The sequence below is a fragment of the Mizuhopecten yessoensis genome, unplaced genomic scaffold (genome assembly GCF_002113885.1).
Source record: "Mizuhopecten yessoensis strain PY_sf001 unplaced genomic scaffold, ASM211388v2 scaffold6727, whole genome shotgun sequence".
Taxonomy (NCBI): domain Eukaryota; kingdom Metazoa; phylum Mollusca; class Bivalvia; order Pectinida; family Pectinidae; genus Mizuhopecten; species Mizuhopecten yessoensis.
Window position 1 is genome coordinate 130045 of NW_018406694.1, and position 13888 is coordinate 143932.

The following is a 13888-nucleotide window of genomic DNA, read 5'->3' on the forward strand; positions in this document are numbered from 1 at the left end:
CTACGATCTAGGTTGTGATAAAGCGGTATATAAGAACCTCGAATTATTATTATTATTATTTCTTATTTTTTTATGAAAAACAGCGAGAAACATTTTAAACCCAATTATTAAAGACAAAACACATTAATAAAACACTGCATTCTATATTCTTTGTTGATGGTGAACAAATCACACTTTTTATCATCGTTATCAATAAAGCATGCGAATGTATAACGTGTACTTTTATTTCGAACTACGTAAGAGTATGCTGGTGATAGATATTCCACAAACCAATACGTTTGACTTGAGAAAGCTACCCGCAAGGTCATACATCAAACACGCTCTGTGCAGTCACGACCATTAAAGATGTCTCAGCGGTTTGTATAACAACGTAACTTACAATGTGGAAAAATACACACATCTATGAATACAGTTTTATCGTATTCTGCAGAAAACAAAAGTACCATTGCCTTATTTATGAATTCTTATTTTCTTGACGAGCACAAATTTGTTTCTTCGAAAAGCGTTAAAGATTTCCTCGTACATTTTGCATATACATTTATCAAATTTTTCATAAATATGGTTCTGTATGTCGATAGCAAAGCCAAAATATGTCAATGAACGTGTCGAAATCTGGGGATACACGATCGAGGATTGCGCGACATTACTAATCTACAGCCTCCATCGAAACGAAACTAAATTTATGGATGTTTTGGGTCCTATCAAACAAACGAGGATCAGACAAGGGGCATAGACTGACACGCATCGACAGGGCACAGCATATACCCTGGGTGACAAGAAATGGACACGCGACCGTCGGTCAAAGGATGGAGGAGGCGTCAGATCCTCCCTAAAGATACTAGTTCACAAAGCGATGATTTATATCAATTTATATTACGTTACATAACTCAGCAGTTCAATGTGGTTTTCCAGCAAACACACGCCTGTGTACAGTATACACGCCAATGTAGACGTTCATATCACTATCTAAACATAAACACAACGTTTTGAAAATGTTTTTTTCTAAATCATCTTTTGGTGATACAGCAGGAATGGTTGCTCAATTTCTGAGCCAGAGTAGTAGGTAAAGACATATGTGCATACTTTAGAAGCACGTTTGATAAACAGCGAATAACTGAAAGGATGGTAGCAGAATACAGTGAATAATATTGATGCTGTAAATATCAACAACCTCCGTCTTTTATTTTCACATTTTTTGTTTACATCCGCTTCATTCCATCACAATGAATCAGCTCATATAACTACATATATAGCGAGTTATATCTCCTCCTTATCTGTGGATACACAAATCACTAGCCACATCCTAATATAGTTGACTTTTCTATTTTTAGTTAGATAAAGAACAGTTGAGATACAGTGATTCAACGACATCATTATCTCGAAAGATGGGACATTCCATGGATTTAAGACTCATCGACCAAAACCCCTAGTGACTTATAAGCTCATCTAGTGTAATGTGTAGCCCCCAAATGTTTCCCGCTGCTCTGGATAAAGACAATACAGCAAAGTGTCTCTGTCAAATTAGTTAATTCCATTCGAGATGAAATTGTTTCGACAAAGGTATTTTCGATTCTGTTGTAATTTAATGTTGGTAGACGTTTTCAGAGTCTATGGGAATAAATAGATATGTGATGCTGATGATAAATTCCGAAGTTCGTTGCGGAACATTCTGTTTAGATTTTATATTATAACTGCTTAGTCCTTCTCCTAAGATGGCTGACCATTTCTGGATTACATAAACGTTATGGGTTCGGATCAAGCTTTTGTATGGTTGTTAAAACTTAGCTTCCTCCAATGATGTTCAAATATCAACCCTATTTTGTGTTGTCTTTTTTTCTGTGATATGCTCGTACTGTCATTCAATTTCACGTTCTCTAACTTCCGATATAATCAGGGCGATGCTGACGGTTGATTTCTATTGTTGATGAGCACACAGTACTTTAAGCTCCTGATTTAATGTCTGGATTCCATCCAGCGGGTTATACTGTTATGGGCGACTGGTATGCCTGTTAGTATGATTAAGGTCTCTTTCTCAACTGGTTAGCAGGGACTCGTTTGCAAAAGGCATGGTCAGGTTGGCCGTGCATACACATGAACACAATAAATGGAAATTGATCGAAAATCATAAATATGTCCCCACTTCTGCCAGTCTAACCAAAGTCAGTGAAGCGGAGGATATAGGTCACAGTGACCTACATCTGATATATTGATTCGGCACTCCACGTACGTTCTCATATATGAACATATCTCACTTCCATAACATAGAAAATTCTGACTGCGTACAAATAAGCATTAACACAGTAAATGGATGCTCGTCGGACTGATACTCGTGCACGGTTCAGCAAAATGACAGTCGAGTGATAGCCAATGACAGTCGAGTGATAGCAAATGACAGTCGAGTGATATCCAATGACAGTCGAGTGATATCCAATGACAGTCGAGTGATAGCCAATTACAGTTGAGTTATAGCCAATTACAGTCGAGTGATAGCCAATGACAGTCGAGTGATGGCCAATGACAGTCGAGTGATAGCCAATAAGGTTTTCTAAAAGAAACATGACAGTCGAGTGATAGCCAATGACAGGCGAGTGATGGCCAATGACAGTCGAGTGATAGCTAATGACAGTCGAGTGATATCCAATGACATTCGAGAGATAGCCAATGACAGTCGAGTGATATTCAATGACAGGCGAGTGATGGCCAATGACAGTCGAGTGATAGCCAATGACAGTCGAGTGATAGCCATTGACAGTCGAGTGATAGCCAATGACAGTCGAGTGATAGCCAATGACATTCGAGAGATAGCCAATGACAGTCGAGTGATATTCAATGACAGGCGAGTGATGGCCAATGACAGTCGAGTGATAGCCAATGACAGTCGAGTGATAGCCATTGACAGTCGAGTGATAGCCAATGACAGTCGAGTGATAGCCAATGACATTCGAGAGATAGCCAATGACAGTCGAGTGATATTCAATGACAGTCGAGTGATAGCCAATACTACAATCCTTCAGCATCTGGAGACATGGGGCTTTTCGGGATCACACTGTCTAATAATACAACAAAGACATTCAAACAATTTTCTTATTCAATGGATACACATTTACATTTCCTGGTCCATAAGACATTCGACCGCGTCACTAACAACATTGTGTCAATGAAAGTACAAAACGACCAAAAAGGTTCGAAGGGATAATTACAGATGTATATTAAACAATTGACAGTTTGAAATATATCAAAGGAAGAAAAAAGATAGTGTTGCTTTAGTTTCATATGTCGAGTCGCTGTTAAAAGGTCAAAATTACAAAAAAAAAACACCGAAAGATTTTCATGAATAGATCTGACGTTTTTAGGACTATCTTCTCCACTATTCTTCTGAAACGGTGAGGATAATAACGTTTTCGTCTCCTTCTCTTTTCATGTTCTTTATATTTCCTGTTAATGAGTGCCGTTATTTCTTATAGAAAAAATCTACATATGCTTGAAACATATATGCTTATCTGCAGTTTCAATCCATGTTTTGAATTGACGGCTTTACTCTCCAGTACTTTGACTATTCTTCTGTTAGAAATTTACAGATATTTTTTATGTCGATATAGACCAATGATGCGAGCTTTATAATGGCAATGGAATCCTATATGTCAATATTTACTAGAAGACCGATAAAGGTTTTCTAAAAGAAACAACATATGCATACAAATAACATTTGTTGATTTTTCACATGTCTTTTTTCACTCGTGAAATACGTGATATGTTACTCAGGATCCATGACTGAGTTCATGTCTTTGAGTGACATTTTCAGCGGGTATGGACTTCTTTAGATAATACTCATATAGTTATTGTTACCCTGGCGAAGATACCGAGCATATAAGCTCTGCGTACGATCATAATATACGTTAGAGACAATACTGACGATACGTAAAATACTCCAAGGTAATATAGCCATCTTCAAATACCATGGTTTTCCTGCAAGATAAGCCATACTTTGTATCTAGGAAGGTGATAAACATTAATTGTACAAAAATTTCTTCGGTCTAATAAACGTTATCTTTAGGCACATCAGGTCCTTTATATTTTGTTAACAATGGTCTTTATACACCATACTTTAGACCATATAAAGAGGAATACATATAAACGTTTAGCGATAAAAACAAATTGTCAATATATAATGATGGAAATAGCTTAAATTCTAAGAAAAGGGTCGACTTACGTGTGTTAATTATTATTTGCGAAAAAAAGCAATTGTATAGAATTGTCCAGACAAATTATGTTAGACGTTTCAAAAGCGATCGTCTCTCCTTACTGATCGCCACGAAAATGTATACTTCGCGAAGAAACGACCATGTACAGTGTTCCAGTTGAGATACTGGAATTTACACATTTACTAAAACAAGAGAGAAATTCTACAGGGAATCTCGACCTAGATGTTTTATAGAAGAAGCGGAGGAGCTGAAGTCGTTGCGTTTGTGAAAATAGTAGTGCACAGGGAAAAGAGATGTACCAACCATTTCTATGGTGGCTCTATATGGTCTAATGACACAGTAGACATCGTCAGTATGCAAGTGTGCAGTGTGGTTCTGCGTCATCGTGTGATTTTTCAATAAAATAGTTTTAACACAAAAGCTAGGGTTAAGACACAACCCATGTCAACCAACAGATCAACAAAAGTTAGGGTTAAGACACAACCCAGGTCAAACAACAGATCAACAAAAGCTAGGGTTAAGACATAACCCATGTAAACAACAGATCAACAAAAGTTAGGGTAAGACACAACCCAGGTCAAACAACAGATCAACAAAAGTTAGGGTAAGACACAACCCAGGTCAAACAACAGATCAACAAAAGTTAGGGTAAGACACAACCGAGGTCAAACAACAATTCAACAAAAGCTAGTGTTAAGACACAACCCAGGTCAAACAACAGATCATCATAAGTTAGGGTTAAAACACAACCCAGGTCAAACAACATATCAGCAAAAGCGAGTGTAAAGACACAATCCAGGTCAAAAAACAGATCAACAAAAGTTAGGGTAAGACACAACCCAGGTCAAACAACATATGAACAAAAGTTAGGGTTAAGACCCAACCCAGGTCAAACAACATATCAACAAAAGTTAGTGTTAAGACACAACCCAGGTCAAACAACATATGAACAAAAGTTAGGGTTAAGACCCAACCCAGGTCAAACAACAAATCATCAAAAGCTAGAGTTAAGACACAACCAAGGTCAAACAACAGTTAAGAAAACCAGCAAGAGAATACCGTCATAAAATCACAATTCCTTCAACAAATCGATAAAACTGAGGTAACATGGGAACAAAAGAAAGATTTGTATGGAGACCCTTAAAAAGTACAAGGATGATAAGACCATGTGTTCCGGAAGGGGAAGCGTCTTCTGCTTCATCGATAGAACCTGCCATGTAAATCTAAGTTGAATCCAAGTAGTGTCACGTCCTCACATTGAGAACTCGGGTAGTGACAACAAAACCACAAGACGACCATACGGCTACGGCAGGCGGAACCAAATAGCAGATATATAAGTTTTGTACGATGGGCGGATCTTATAGCAGTTCCCAGAAATATTTTTGGGATTCTAGACTGTGATTTTGATTATGTTCTTGAAATATCTATGTATCGAGTATCTCATTATTGGAATGAATAATTGTACAAAACATTTTTTAAGTTACTATTTGAACATTTTGTCGTTATCAGTGTCACGGAGCACGACACAGAGAACCAATATCGTAATGAACATACAACTATAGCTGACTTTTTATGATGGGTTAGTGAACTTTAGTTTGTTATTGCACTGTTGTTCTCTTAAAGTAACTACCTGATTTTAAATCTGCCTCCTTGATGTCAATTAATAGCATTTTGAAGAGTTGCATTTTAACAGGCTGCCGCGTTCATTACACTTAGAGCCTATAATTAGCCGAGTGAAGCAACACAATCATGTATCTGATGCCACGTGCTAGTTGTATGGTATGTGTTCCTGATGAGCTATGCACTACGACTGGTGTATTTAAAGCTCAAATTTTGTGGAAAAACAATGATGCGATTCGTTATATAGTTTTGGGAGTTTAAATGTGAACATAGATGAACGACTTTGTTTCTACATGTTCGCCTTCGTTCCCATGATAGTATCACTCTAATGCAGCACGACGCTGTATGAATGTTGTCTAATTGGAAATTCAATCAGTTTTATTTCTCCTGTGCCATTATGGAATGTTTCTGTAAATTTATTAAACGTTTAAAACAAGAACAACGGGTTGAAGAGAGGAACTACAAACCTTCTTTTATTTTTTATTTAGAGTATATTTGTACTGAATGAATAGAATCATTAGAAATATTGAAAAGAAGTAGTTTTACAGATAACACACTGGTCACGTGTAATGTTTTATCTACTACGATGCTTACCTTCCGTGGTATCTTTATCGGTGATCATGCCTATTCCTATCCTAGTTTATCAGTGGCCATGCTTACCACCTGTAGTGCTTTAATGGTTAAACACGCCTACCAACTATACTACCAACTATATACGAAATTATATCCATACTTATAATTGTAAATACTTTCATCAATATGTTGTCAAGGAACGTGCGTATCATTGGTTACATTTTCATATAAATTGTTCCGCTACCAACTGTCCTATTTTATCTACACCCATTTAAACTACCTGGTTCCTAGGTGGAGTAAAAGTAAAAAGCTCACATCGTAATGTCTTCTGACGAATCAAGGAGACCACCAACTATCCTAGACACGATCAATGTGACTTTTTTTTATAGCTAGACACTAGCATGTCACATTTTAATGAAAGGTCAATAAATTTTGACATGCTGTTTCCATAATCCATTAACCTGGTATGTTACTACAAAGGAAAAGAAAGTAAATGTTGCGTAGTAAATGTCGTTAGTTCGGTCATTGAAATTGACATGAATTGACGTGATAAGGGTGTTGCGTATTAGGACGCGATTCATTACTTAAATGACACACAAAAGAAAATGTCATATTCTAATGTAAGACAAACCAGTGTTTGGTTTGCTGGCGCAGTGGGTAAAGCGCCTGTCATTCACAAAGACGGCCGGGTTCGATTCTTCGATCTGCCATGAAAATGTTTAGGGTCACCTACCAGACCCTGTGGGTTTTCTCCAGGGACTCCGGGTTTTGCAAACATTAAAACCAACCAGCGCACGTACATTTTAGACAGGTTGTTCATATCTTAAACCTTCGAATTAACATATATTAGTGTACATAATATACCCTGTCTATTAATTGAGAAAAAAGATACAATTAAAAGCATATATATGCATATTTATATTTGATTTTGACGTGCAGAGACACATTCCGTCTCTCGCATGTTTTCCACGCCGTGCTTGCACGAACAACTGCAGTTTTACATTTTATCGCTACCCTTATTCACATGTTTTATCTATGAATTCACTCAAGTCTTCCGTATTGTTTTTTTTACCATAACTACATGTAGCCGGTACAAGTTAACCGAAGGGATTTGCGTAACGTCAGCATAGTTCATAAATCTTAACTGTTTTGAAGTTTATGCGTTTTATGATGTAGTATTGTTTCTTAGTAACTGTACATATACATCACTGTGTTAAATGGTATGATCTGTAAGTCGTTATTACTACTTTGTTTATATATCTACTGTAATAAAACGTATCCAACCAAAATTAGTCTGTTCGGATCCAGTGCCCATATTTGATACTACGGTCCTTTTTACCTATGAGACCTACATAAAACAAAACATTTTCCAGGTCACAAGGTTAAGGCCAACTTAAGGGACGAACAGTCTACCAGCAGAGTCAACTATCTTCTGACATAAAATAATTAGTAAAAATATGAAGAAAGTAAGACCAAGTTCAAAAATTTGATTAGTGCAGAAAGCAAACGATAACAAATATTTGCAAAATATGGCCAGATCGTCTATTTAGGACAATTTAGATGCACTTCATGGAAAGATGAATGAGAGTTAAAGTTTAACGTTTCCGGAATATATTTTGAAATAAAGTCAAAGGGGAAAGATGACTAAACAAAACCTTTATCACGCTACAAATTTACAAACAGTTATTTTATTTTTAAAATAAGTTTTGATGTTAACCGTACCTGCATGACTTTTCACTTTTGACTTAATCGTGATTTTTTCGTTTTTCTAACATCCCTCCTTCCCCACACAAACGTCTCATTTGATTCGATATTCATTTGCTTCTCAGAGTATCCCGATTTCTAGGATAAATGTCGGACAAACTTACAGGTTGAAGACTGTGGGCATTCCTTAATGGTTGCTTGTTATGATCTGATCTCTTTAATCCTTCTTCAATATAGATACTTGCCTTTTAGATAATGCTCGTTTGTTTGCATTGTCGTCTGTTGTCACTACCCTAGCTTTTATCTTGAGAATGTGACATTACCTAAGATTGGCCTAAATGTATATGGTTCGCATGAAGTAGAAGACGCTTAACATTCAGGGACATATGATGTTCTCCCTGTACTGTTTTAAGTGTCTCCCTGTGAACCTTTCTTTTTAATCGTATTGTTACCGAAGTTTTATCGATTTCCAGTTTGTTTTGTTTAGAAATCGGTAATTTCTCACCGAAGATGATATCTGAATAAATATTTTGCTATATTTTGGACATCTTTTTAATAACTACAGAACGTGTTTTCTTTTTAAACACTCTTACACATATACGATCTTACCCGAGTTTCCATTTCATAAGATATTTATTAAACAAGTCTAAGAATTGATTTTTTAATTTAGCGAGCCTCTGGCGAGATAAAAATAAAAATTCGTGACGAGTTTCATAAATTTCATATGAAATGAAAACGAGTGTAATATCCTTTTTATTACATAATCAAGATTTGTAGCATTTATTCGTGTAGAACGACAATTTTTATGAAACATTGAAATGTAAAAAGCCATTTTGACTCCAGTGCGTAAATTTGTGGTCTTGTCCTAGACGTGACGTCACAATTGAAACAATTGAAACTTGCAACCAATCACAGGGCTGATAGGTCATATTAAATAGGTAAATATTAACTGGATAACACGGTACATTATGTGATAAAAGACTATATCTTCCTTATGAAAACTTTCAATGGCTCCACAACAACCAATTGTAATAATTTAGTATTCTCTCTGGTTTTAAACTTATGGCCATAGCTGCGTTGTATGTACAATGTATATGAAAAATCTAAACAGATATAACAGATTCCTTTAACACAGGTTATGTATAACGATCTAGTTATAATAATTTTTGGCAATATCTACGGACTTTTGTTTCATACACCATAAGAAATCAGACTTCTCATCACAAAAGAACGAATTGTTCGTAGAAGAGATTCCTAATGAGTGCATGCATGTTATAATTGAATAGCTTTATTAAAAATACAGTGTATAAACTGAAATAATGTATTCAATTTCGGGCATTTTAATTAATAATCCAATGAGGTGAAAGCCTTAATTTCATTCGCGTGAGATTTTCTTGAAAGTCACCAACAAGTTATTGAGTGACTTCTCTTTTATTTTATATGTTTATTATCATCCGAAATCTTTCAAAATAGGTATAATTGTCTTTTATTGATATGCTGAAATATAGAAATCCCACCGACCGGTATCTAGAATGTTTGGATGGAGCCAACGGTTTCCTTTATATTGTCTAAAAGACCCCAAATTCAACCGATTCACGTCACAGATAATAAAGAAATCTATCTAGTATTAACACGTTAGTTTGTGACATCCTGTAACACTGATGGGCAAGTTATAAATCCGTGTTGAATTACCTCTCCGTTCCGTTCAGCTGTATCTGCAACCATAAAAAATCATTGAGATCATACATTACTGTACATCACGTCAACAGTGAAGTCAGCAATCACAACACGTATTTACATCAATCACTAAACTTATTGGCAACCAGATATAAAGAGGAAGGGTTAGATATAGTAAAAAGGTATTGATATCTATTTATATTAATTTGCTGGCGCTGAATAGTATTTATATCTCTGATCATATGTATTTGCTGGGTTGAGTGGTACTCTTTTCCCCTCGTATTTATTTGCTGGGTTGAGTGGTACTCTTGTCCCCTCGTATTTATTAGCTGTGGTATAAAGGTATTGATACCTCCTTATATTTATTTGCTGGCGTTGACAAATATTGATATCTCTCGTCATATGTATTTGCTAGGGTATAATGGTGTTAATATCTCCTCATATCTATTTGCTGGGGTTGAATGGTATTAGTATCGCTCGTTTTTTTCTGGGGTTGAATATTATAAATCACTTGAAACTGCAGTTGTGGAAAAGTATTGAGGTATTCTTACATCTATCTAGGATCTTTTAACGCTAACCTGCTATGGTTGAATAGTATTTATGTCTTATCACATTTTATTGCTAAGGTTGAAGACATTGTATAGTTCGAACGGTTCATTTTGACGAATTCAACTTATTTCTTTCATGTCATAAACCTCCATTTATTTAAATGTTTCGTAGTATATGTCCCATGACACTGTTTTACCACCGTCTCCGCAGGTTCTTGATTCAGTTGAACTTGTGACGCTTATCACACTAAATGTGGTAATCCTTATTAACCCATGTTTCTGCATGCACACTTTCAGACAATTTAACCCTTTTTTTTTTCATTCTAACTAGAGACGGGATTATAACGTCAAAGACACGTTAAATCCCCTTACCCGCCAATACACATTCTATTAGCATGCTGTGATTTGTGCTACATGTCGCTGAATTACTATATGGAGATGTCTTACAGACCTCTCCATTGGCACGACAGTTCCCCATGCTCTGCACAAAAGGCTTGGAGGGCATTAACTGCAAATCAGGCAAATGTTTCACACGGAGTTCAGTGTATTCACAACTTTATCAAATATAAGGTCATGTTATTCACTGAGAGGAAATAGGTTATCAACCAGCACGGAGATAAATGGTGTGCATAGATTTTTTAAGTTAGTTCTATGTTATACATGTAACAGGTTACTGTTGACTTGAGAAATAATTAGAAATTGAAAAAAGAATACCGGATATTTAAGCCTTGTTAGCCCACCACAATAATATCGAATTCATCATGAGGGTGGATATATGTTGACAGCATACCGTATGTATAGTTATAAGGTTTGAAAGGCGAAATTTAGTCAGGGCGAACATGGATTTTGCCGTTAAATAAGCGAATTTACAATAATTGTTTGTCTATTTATCAATGTTAATGAATCTGCAAACTTAAAAATCTGCTTATAACAGCATGCGTGTCCTACTCACTGTATACGTCGGCAGCGTGTCCTACTCACTGTATACGTCGGCAGCGGGTCCTACTCACTGTATACGTCGGCAGCGGGTCCTACTCACTTTTACGTCAACTGACGGGTCATACTCACTTTGTGTGACAACTGGCGTGTCCTACTCGATTTGTGCGACAGCTGGTGCGTCCTACTCACTTTGTTCGTCAGCAGGCGGGTTCTACTCACTTGATACGTCAGCAAGCGGGTCCTACTCACTTTGTGCGACAGCTGGCGGGTCTTGCGCACTTGTACGTCAGCTGGTGGGTCCTCACGTTTACGTCAGCGTGTGGGACCTACTCTCTATGTGCGATGGCTTTTTCTTCTTCTTCAATATGAAGGATCAGACTCAAATGTTTCAGTGCATTTGATCCTGAGAGGTGGCATTAAAAACAAATGTTTTTTGGTATTTTACACTATGACATAAAATCAGCAAATACTTTAGGGTAAGTTGAAACTAGCAAGAGCGCAACTGAAAGAGTTTAGGTTTTGCTCCTGTGCTAGAGAATTCGGCAGAGAATTCCAATTTACAGTAGTCCTGGGGAAAAAAGGTTAGTTATATAGATTTTGTTGGTGTGAATTTGGTTGATTTTGTGGGCCCCTCGTGTTCTCCTATCCATTGATGTTAAACAGTATGATTGATCGATACCACCATGTCCATTTATGATCTTATACAGCATCATGAGCCTTGCTTTTGTTCTTCTCTGAGCTAGGGGGTCCCAGTTAAGTGATCCGATCATATTGGATACATAACCAGGCTCTCTAGATCTGTGGTCATTAAACACATATCTGGCAGGCCTGCGCTGTACATTTTCAATAGATAGGACCTGGTCCGATGTATAAGGGTCCCAGCATGTGGCTGCATACCCTAGGGTTGGTCCTACTAAGATTGGATATACTTGGGGTTTAACTTTTCTGGTGCAAGATGACAGGTTGCGTCTCAAAAATCCTAGAGTCTTGATGGATTTGTTAGTGATGGACTGTTTGTGTTTATCCCAGTTTAGATTGGCAGTGAAAGTGACCCCTTGATATTTGTTAGAATCTAAATTGTCCAGTGTTTGATCGTGGAGGGAGTAACTATATTTGATAGTCTTTTTCTTTTTGGAGATATTGATAATAGAGCACTTTCACTCTCCCAGTTTTCCAAAGATTTCAGATCATTATTATAGAGTAAGCAATCATCAGCAAAGAGTTTGATGTTGCAAGAAACTGATCTGGCAATGTCATTAATGTAGACTAGAAACAGGAGTGGGCCAACGACAGTCCCCTGGGGTACCCCTGAAAGGACAGGGGCGCTGACAGAGCTGGTACCAATAATTATGACTTTCTGTTGTGAATTATTTAAAAAAGAGGAAAACCAAAGTATAATTTCCGAGTTGATGCCGTAGAATTTTAATTTGGAAAGTAGTCTTGCATGAGGGACTTTATCGAATGTTTTTGCGAAATCAATTTGTTTATTTTTATCAAAGTTTCTTGGTAGGTCGTCTATTGTCAGACTCAGTTTGGGTGTCAGTGGAGAATTTTGCACGGAAGCCATGTTTTAAATTAGTAAGTATGTTATGGTGTTCGAGGTGAGCCATAACCTTACTGTGGATAATATGTTCCAATAATTTACATGTGATGCAGGTGAGAGAGACAGGACGGTAATTTTCAGTAGCTTGCTTAACACCTTTTTTGAATACTGGAACAGTGTGTGCTACACGCCAGTCGTGTGGTACAGTGCCTGAATCTAAAGATATTTGAAAAAGATTTGATATTGCAGGTGAGATTTCTGGTGCTTTTATGTTAATGGTTTCGAGAAGCCTACATACGCCTGGCTCACTAAAGGTGATAGATGGCAAGGATTGAAATGGAGTTGTAGCTCGGATAGGTTGTCATTGGTGAAGACAGACTGAAATTGGTGATTTAGGATAGATGCTTTACTTTTTGCATCAGAATAGGAAAGACCGTCTTCAGGATTCCTGATGAGTGGAATATTGTTTTTATCCATTTGTTTAATTTTAAGAAAGCTCTAGAATCTCTTGGGGTTTTCTGAAAATTGTGGTCTGATGATGTCATGCATATATAACTACTATAGGCTCTACGGGCTTCCTTTTGCATCTTAGATTTTATCTTTTTGTGTCTTTCCCAATCTTGCGTCTTGTGGGATTTCTTAGCCTTGTTGTAGGATCTCCGTTTTTGTCTGGCTAATTTATTGATGTTGTTATTAGCCCAAGGATTTGTAAATTTTGACCTAGATAGTTTTTAAGGTACATGTGTTTCGATTGAAGAGTGGATTACACTCTTGAAATGTGACCAGGCTTGGTCTATATTCAACGTAGGATGTTCTGAACATTGCAAATTTTATTTGACCTCCTTTTTTCATGAGGGTGATATTGGCCTTATTCCATAAGAATATGGTACGTCTTGGTGACTTGACAGGAGGAGTTGAAATGTCATTGTCAATTAAGACAATGTCATGATCTGACACACCTGGGATTGCCTTACACTTATTGATCACTGATGGCATGTTGGTAAGAAAGAGATCAAGAGTGTTGTTATTTCGGGTGGGAAAGTTTATTACTTGATTCAATCCTAGGTCATGAAAAAGAGCAA